The following is a 9,209-nucleotide window of genomic DNA, read 5'->3' as shown; positions in this document are numbered from 1 at the left end:
AGATTGAGAAAGAAATATATGCATAGAAAATACATTTAAAAAATTTGTCTTGCTACATTAAAAAAAAAAAAAAGGAGTCCAAAAATAAAGTTGGTCGTAGTCTTTCTTTCTTGTCTTTTCTCTTTTTTTTTTTTGAGCTTTAGTCATATCTAGTCCACGTCTGCCTCTGAAGTGTTCTTTGGACATTTTGGCGACCAAGGAGAACTTTTCATCATTTGCTTTTTAAATGTGTTGGCAGTACAGGTTTTCCATATTTTGAAATAAATCAAACTTGTAGAGACAGCTAACAAAGGAACACAGATCTAGGCTGTTGTGCACATATTATTTCTCTCTCCCTGTCACATGTGGATTCGTAAAATATACAGTCTCCAACATTTGGCTGGATGAAAACAATACCTCTCTTGGCTTTTCTTTAATCTGCTGATACACACACAAAGGCACTTTGGCAGCCCTCTTTATGTTTTCATTTTTTTTCCTTGCACAGAGCAATAAACAGTGTGCCAGCATCGCAAACCACAGCCTCCAGGGCAATGAAGGCAGATTCAAACAGTTGAATGGGAGGATGAACAAACTGTTCTGCCCCAGAACTGGCTCTAACTAATGAGTGATTTTAAAAATAAATAGCTTCGGGGCTTCCCTGGTGGCACAGTGGTTGAGAGTCCGCCTGCGGATGCAGGGGACACGGGTTCGTGCCCCAGTCTGGGAAGATCCCACATGCCGCGGAGCGGCTGGGCCCGTGAGCCATGGCCGCTGAGCCTGCGCGTCCGGAGCCTGTGCTCCGCAACGGGAGAGGCCACAACAGTGAGAGGCCCGCGTACCGCAAAAACAAAACAAACAAAAAATAATAAATAGCTTCTTTCCCATTTTAAAAATTTTATTATTTTTGAAAGGAAATGGATGAGCCGTGTATTTTATATAATAAAATACAAACTTCCAGTACTATAGCTTAATAAATTTATAAATGCCTCTCTCAATCCTCCCACCACTATGACCCCTTGTGATGACACAGGCATATTACCTCTGGGTTATAAAAACAGAGCATACCTCTTCTCATAGCTGTATGTTCCCAACTTGACTGATTCAGTTAGCAAGAGCCTGAGCCTGCAATTTTCTGGTAGACTCAGATGCTAATAACATATGGATTAGAATGATTCTCCATGACTCTATAATGTTGCCACTTCTCTCTCATGTCTTTTTCACTGAGAAGATGCAGTTCTGTTAAGAACTTCATGGGGTAAGAAAAATACAAAAAGAAAATTTCACCATTTCAAAATGCTTATTAAGATGAAAATGTTTATTGGATACCATGTGGGGAAGTCACCCTTTGGAGTATCTGCCAGATAATAATGATCCCCCTTTTGGGAGGGCTTGTTCTTAAAAGCCCTCATAAATCCCTACAAATTCTCACAAGTCTGGGAGCCAGGCAACCGTGTTAGTACTACCAGGAGTAGTAGGACATCATCCCCAAAGTGGGCCAGATTCCTTCTTTTAGGAATTTGCCATTGGGACTGACAGCCAAGGAATCACTCTCCATATGGTTGGGACTGCAAAATGTAGGGATTGCCTATGAAAGATCAAGAGAAACTCTTGGTACTTTCCAGTAACTTCATCTAATCTTGAAGTCTTGTGGCATTCTTATCCTGGAATTTCAGTGGCACCCCTGAATTATTATAGCAGCTCTCGTTCATTCCCACTTTTCTTGAAGCTTATGTAAATTCTAGTAGTTTTCATTTGCTTGGGAAAAAATAATTATAAATTATAATATAGGATTATGAGGAGAGCAGTCAACATATTGTTTGTGAAATTCTTGTTTGCTCCAACAGAGCCTGTCAAGGTGGACAGTGCTAACTTAATGGGACAAGACAGTGTGGCTCTAAAAAACAAAGCACAACAAAAAAGTTGTTATTATGGGCATGTAGCTCTAGAAAGTAAAGCCTGAAATATATGATATTAAAGTAGACTTAATAAGTGCTCTTCTTTCCTGAGGGTGGATTACTCAAACCCTTTTCTGCATTCAAAGTACAATAGAACAAAGATTCTGCTCAGTGGATCTCCTGAACTAAAGTACACTTGGCTCCATGGCTGTCCACTGTATTTCCATAATAATCCAGCCTTAAAGTGGCTAGAGATTACAAAGAGAGAAATTAGAGTGTAATTTTTTCATTCATTCAACAAATATGTATTGGATTCCTACCAGGTGACCAGCAAAATACTAGTACTCAGAATTCAGAGGCAGCCTGAAACAACCATGTTTTTGCTCTCTTGGAGGGAGATAGGTAACGTTCCTGCTCTCATGGAAAAGGAGAGAGAAAGGAGAGGGAGGGGACTTCCTGGTTTATAGACTACATAAGTCCAAGAAGACAGTTATGGCTTCAGATTGACTGGTTGTAGGAATTGAAAGAACATTATCACTTCTCTCCATCTCTCTGGCTCTGTGTTTTCCTGATTCTCAATAGGCTTATTCCACGTGACAGTCAAAATAGTCACCATCACCTTTAGATCCTACTAACAGTTAGTGATCTAGTTAGGTCTTCCAAGAAAAAGACACCTAAATATAATTAAATATGCAAGGATTTTGTTAGGAAAAATGCCTGTGAGAGAAAATGAGGAGGGAACTGGGGAAGACAGGGTAAGCTGTCAGGCCACAATGTAACTGTGAGCCAAAAGGAAAGAGAGAGGGACGGATGGTTAGGCAGAAGGGTTCTAGGTTGCTGTGTAATCTAAAGAGGGTTCAGGGAAGGGACACCGGGTTGTTTTCAAGTCAAAGCTGGTTGTAGGAGAAGTCAGTGTCTCCAGGGAATGAGCCTGCCTTCCTATGCACATCACAAGCTACCTTGGGCTGAGAGCAGCTGTAGAGAGCACAGCCTTGATGCATGTGTGATGGATTTGGATTTCACAGTGAAGCAGTGAGGGCACATAGCTAATGAAGCTTCCTGTTCAGGAGGTCTGTAAGGTATATTTCCATGGAGGTTGAATGATCCCGGAGATAAGAACACAACCTTCTCTCCTACAGGATCAAAATTAGTACTCCCAAATCTCCCCTGCTGTTTGCATAATCACATCATTATTTCAGAGCCCATGATTCATGGGATGGGGTCAGATGGGGCCCCAGTACTGGGTCCCATGTTTTCACAACCCTCTGTGAATCCATGTAGAGGTGAGGTGGTTTCTAAAAAGGTGGAAAATGCTAATTTAATGGGACTGCTAGAAAAATTAGCATATATCCACTAGTATGTGTGAGTGCAAATATGTATAAATATGTGTAATGCGCAAGATGTTAGCATTTTGACGTGCATTAGTTTTAAAATAAGAAAAAAATACATTAAGAGTAAGCACTTTGTTTTCTAAAGATAAATCCGTTAAAAAGAATCAGTGATTAGTTTCATATTAAAGTTGAAACCGTGGATTCTATTATTGAGTATATATTTGCATAAATTGTATCAGTCTGTAATGATATATAGTATACATTAAATTAGAAGATAATAATTGACCTTATCTTTTGGGATGAGCTGGTAGCAGAAGACAGTTTTCCACAAGTCTCTTGCATTTCTGCGCATCTTGTGAACAAGTGGCACTCACAGCTTTTGCTCCAGACTAGCTTTTCAAGGATGTTTAAATAGCTAAAGACTTAGAAAATAAAAACAGTGTCTCCCTCAACAGCAAAGGCCAGGTTTGTTTATCGTCCAGTGTAATAAAGATAACGTCTCCCACTGCAGCAAAAGTTGGGCAGGTTTGCTTGCAACCCTTATAAATGACCAGTCACTAAGCATAGCATTTCTTAGCTGTGACACAAGCTTTCTTCACATACAGCATCCAAATGGGGCCCTCAGCACTGTCCCCAGGGGACTTGCTGGGCAAGGGGAACTGACACAAACAAGAAGCTCATGCAGCTTTTTAAAAAAAATTTATTCTTGTTATTGAAGTATAGTTGATTTACAATGTTGTGTCAATTTCTGCTGTACAGCAAAGTGATTCAGTTACACATATATACATATTTTTTATATATCCTTTTCTATTATGGTGTATCATAGGATACTGAATATAGTTCTCTGTGCTGTACAGTAGGACCTTGTCGTTTATCCATTCCATATATATTATGCTTCTTGATGTGCCCTGAGTAATAAAATCCCTGTGTCTCTGACGTCTTATGTCAGCATCCATGAGACTGTGGCAGACTAACTTGTTAGCTTGCAAATAGGTTAAAATCTCAGACTCTTTATAGTTCTTAATAGATGCAAGTAGGTAGATGAGATTTCAAGTACATAAACTATTTACAAAGACAGCATTATCAGTGTCATTCAGGACGTTATAACTGAAAGGAACCTATAGATCATCTAGCTCCCAACTCAGTGTTCCTATTTTACAGGTAAAGGACCACACCCTAGGGAAGTAAGTGAAATTGTTCAAAGTAACAAATAGATAAGAATCAGGAACTGATTGAGGTTCAAGTTTGCTTTACTCAACCCTCATGAGGTTAAAACACTGTCATTTAATATGCAAAGGTTATTTAAAAGCAATGAATAAAAAGTGGATATGAATATCTTAGAACATGAGGTATTGAAATATTTTTATATAATCATTCATTTTGGAGGATTAGTATTCTTTCAGGCTTCCTTGCACATATGCATGAATACTCACACAAAATGTGTTTTTTGATATAAGAATCTTCCTTAATTGGTGATCTGGGCTACAGACAACCAAATCTGAAAGACATTAGACTATAACAAAATATGGTGGGACGTAGGACTAGCAGGGACTTCTTTCATGTATTAGACACATGGTGTTTAAATTTCTTTCCTTTCCTGATCATAAGCTCATAAATTTGTAGATCATTATATTTACTAATACATTCTAATTTTAAATTCTAAATTATGGTCCTTTTTAATGGATGTATTACCTTGTATCTCTGTTTACTAAGGCAAGCACTGGCATTTCATTTGTCCTGGTTTCTCCTTGAGTCAGCAAGTACCAGAGCATTTTCTAATTATGTCCAGTAAATGTGGAACTAATTACTTAAAACTGCTGAGACTGCAGCTTATTTGCTGTTGAAATCCTGGTTGCACATATATATATTTGCTGATTTTGCGTCTATTCTTAATTACTGCATTTTGTAATTTACTAAATTTTTGCCTTACAGAAACATGCAAATAAGTTCAGGGCAAGTTACCAAATTAACATAAGTAGGAACAAGTTTATCAGTCTAATGTCTGAGGAAAGGCAACTGGGCTTTAAGGTGATCCAGTGTACTAAATATTTATTTGAAAGAAGTAAACAAAACAATACCAAGAAGTTATTTACTGTTGTCGAGGCAAAGGTCTGAGAGAAAACAGTTTAGACCAAATATCTGAGCTTTTTTTTTTAGTGTTTGTTATTTTTATTTTATTTAAAAACATTTTAGAGATAAAATTCACATAACTAAATTCATCACTTAAAAAATAATACAGTTTTTTTCTATGTTCAGATTTTGTGTAACCATGACCTGGTCTAGAACATTTCTATCACCCCAAAAAAGAAATTTTGCACCCATTAGCTGTCAGTCCCAATTCCTTCCTCTTCCCACTCCCTGGCAACCACTAAGTTGCTTTTCTGTCTCTATGGATTTGCCTATTGGGAACATTTTGTGTAAATGGAACCATACAACATATAGTCTTTTGTGTCTGGTTTCTTTCTCTTAGCATGTTTTTAAGGTTCATCCATGTTGTAGCATGAATCACTACATCATTCCTTTCCATGGCTGAGTAATATTTCATTGTATGCATACACAACTCATCAGTCCATAGACGTTTGGGTTGGTCTCCACTTTTTGGCTATTGTGAACGTTGCTATTAGCATTCACGTACATTTTTTGTATGGACATATGTTTTCACTTTTCTTGGGTATGTATTCAATATCTAAGAGTGGAACTGCTGGGACTTATGGTAACTATGTTTAACTTTTTGAGGAGCTCTGGCTATACCATTTTACATTCCCATCGGTAAAATTTCTCCACATTCTCACCAACACTTACTTTTGCTAAAAAAAATTTTAACTGAAGTATAGTAGATTTACAATGTTGGGTTAGCTTCTGCTGTACAGCAAAGTGATTCAGATATATATATATATATATATATTCAGATAAATATATTCTTTTACATATTCTTTCCCATTATAGTTTAAGGTATTGAATATAGTTCCCTGTGCTATACAGTAGGACCTTGTTTATTTAATATAGTAGTTTATCTGCTAATCCCAAACTCCTAATTTATCCCTCTCCTCCTTCCCCTTTGGTAACCATGTTTGTTTTCTATGTCTATAAGTCTGTTTCTGCTTTGTAAATAATTTCATTTGCATTGTATTTTAGATTCCACATGTAAGTGATATCTTATGATATGTGTTTTCCTCTGTCTGACTTACTTCACTTATGATAATCTCTAAGTCCTTCCATGTTGATGCAAATGGCATTACTGCATTCCTTTTATGGCTGAGTAGTATTCCATTATGTATATGTGCCACATCTTCTTTATCCATTCATCTATCGATGGATACTTAGGTTGCTTCCATGACCTGGCTATTGTAAATAGTGCTGCAGTGAACACTGGGGTGCATGTATCTTTTTGAGTTATGGTTTTCTCCAGATATATGCCCAAGAATGGGATTGCTGGATCATATGGTAGTTCTATTTTTAGTTTTTTACGGAACCTCCATACTGTTCTCCATAGTGGCTGTATCAATTCACGTTCCCACCAACAGTGTAGGAGGGTTCCCTTCTCTCCACACCCTCTCCAGCGTTTATTATTTGTAGACTTTTTAACGATGGCCATTCTGACCTTTGTGAGGTGATACTTCACTGTGGTTTTCATTTGCATTTCTCTAATAGTGATGTTGAGCATCTTTTCATGGGCCTGTTGGTCATCTGTATGTCTTCTTTGGAGAAATAAATGTCTTTTAGGTCTTCTGCCCATTTTTTGATTGCGTTGTTTTAGAGATTAAATTTATTTAATTATTTACAACTGCATTGGGTCTTTGTTGCTGCTCGCGGGCTTTCTCTAGTTACGGCAGCTGCATTGGGTCTTTGTTGCTGCTCGCGGGCTTTCTCTAGTTACGGCCTGTGGGCTTCTCATTGCAGTGGTTTCTCTTGTTGCATAGCACAGGCTCTAGGCACTAGAGCTTCGGTAGGCTTCAGGCTTCGGTAGTTGCAGCACATGGGCTCAGCAGTTATGGCACATGGGCCCTAGAGCATGTGGGCTTCAGTAGTTGCGGCATGTGTGCTCAGTAGTTGTGGTGCGTGGGCTTCAGTAGTTGTGGCGCATGGGCTTAGTTGCTCCGTGGCATGTAGGATCTTCCTGGACCAGGATCGAACCTGTGTCCCCTGCATTGGCAGGCAGATTCTTAACCACTGTGCCGCCAGGGAGGGAAGTCCCTGTTTGGCTTTTTTTTATGTTGAGCTGTATGAGCTCTTTGTATAGATTGGAAATTAGTCCCTTGTCAGTCACATCATTTGCAAATATTTCCTCCCAGTCCGTCAGTTGTCTTTTCATTTCCTTTATGTTTTTCTTTGCTGTGCAAAAGCTTATGAGTTTGATTAGGTCCCATTTGTTTATTTTTGCTTTTATTTCTATTGCCTTTGGATACTGACCTAAGAAAACATTGCTACAATTTATGTCAGAGAATGTTTTGCCAATGTTGTCATCTAGTGTCAAGTCTTATATTTGAGTCTTTAAACCATTTTGACTTTATTTTTGTGTAGGACTGAGGGAGTATTTTAACTTCATTGATTGACATACAGCTGTCCAGCTTTCGCAAACACTGCTTGCTGAAGAGACAATCTTTCCTCCATTATATATTCTTGCCCACTTTGTCTTAGATTAGGTGACCATAGGTGTGTGATTTTATCTCTGGGCTCTCTAATCCTTCCATTGATCCATATGTCTGTTTCTGTGCCAACATCATGCTCTTTTGATTACTGTAGCTTTGTAGTATGTCTGAAGTTTGGAGGGTTATGCATCCAGCTTTGTTCTTTTTCCTCAGGATTGCTTTGGCAATCCTGGGTCTTTTATGGGTCCATACAAATTTTAGGGTTATTCTAGTTTTGTGGAAAATGTCATGGGTAATTTGATAAGGATCGCATTAAGTTTGTAGATTGCTTTGGGTAGTGTGTCTGTTTTAACAACATTAATTCTTCCAATCCAAGAGCATGAGATATTCTTGCCATTTCTTTAAATGACCTAAAATTTCCTTTATCAGTGTTTTATAGTTCTCAGCATATATAATATGTCTTTCACCTCCTTGGTCAGGTTTGTTCTAAAGTGTTTTATTTTCTTGATGCAATTTTAAGAGAGATTTAAAAAAAAAGATTTCCCTTTCTGACATTTCATCATTAGTGTAAAAAAAAGGCAACAGATTTCTGTATGTTATTCTTGTATCCTGCTACTTTGCTGAATTTATCAGTTGTAGTAGTTTTTGTGTGGAGTCTAGAATTTTCTACATAGTGTATCATTTCATCTGCATATAATGACAATTTTACCTCTTCCCTTCCTATTTGGATACCTTTCATTTCTTTTCCTTGTCTGATTGCTGTAGCTAGGACTTCCAATACTATGCTGAAAAGTGGTGAGACTGGGCATCCTTGTCTTGTTCCAGATTTTAGTGGGATGGCTTTCAGCTTTTCACTGTGTGTATTACGCTGGCTGTGGGTTTGTCATAAATAGGTTTTATGATGTTGAGATATGTTCCCTCTCTACCCACTTTGATGAGTTTTTAACACGAATGGATGTTGAATTTTATCGAACGCTTTTCTTACATCTATTGATATCATCACATGGTTTTTATCTTTTCTTTTGTTGATGTTTTCTTTTGTATCACATTGATTGACTTGTGTATGTTGAGGCATTCCTTATGACCCTGGAATGAATCCAACTTGACTGTGGTTTATGATTTTTTTTTTTTGTGGTACGCAAGCCTCTCACTGTTGTGGCCTCTCCCGTTGCGGAGCACAGGCTCTGGATGCGCAGGCCCAGCGGCCACAACTCATGCGCCCAGCCGCTCCGTGGCATGTGGGATCTTCCCGTACCAGGGCACGAACCCATATCCCCTGCATTGGCAGGTGGACATTCAACGACTGCACCACCAGGGAAGCCCTATAGTGTCCTTTCTTTATCGCCTTTGTTTTAAAGTCTATTTTGTGTGATATGATTGTTGCTACCACTGCTTTCATTTCCATTTGTATGAAA

Source organism: Monodon monoceros, unplaced genomic scaffold (genome assembly GCF_005190385.1).
Source record: "Monodon monoceros isolate NGI ecotype Baffin Bay Population unplaced genomic scaffold, NGI_Narwhal_1 Super_Scaffold_2, whole genome shotgun sequence".
Classification (NCBI taxonomy): domain Eukaryota; kingdom Metazoa; phylum Chordata; class Mammalia; order Artiodactyla; family Monodontidae; genus Monodon; species Monodon monoceros.
The sequence above is the reverse complement of the archived record's forward strand: the minus strand, read 5'-3'. Positions refer to the sequence as shown.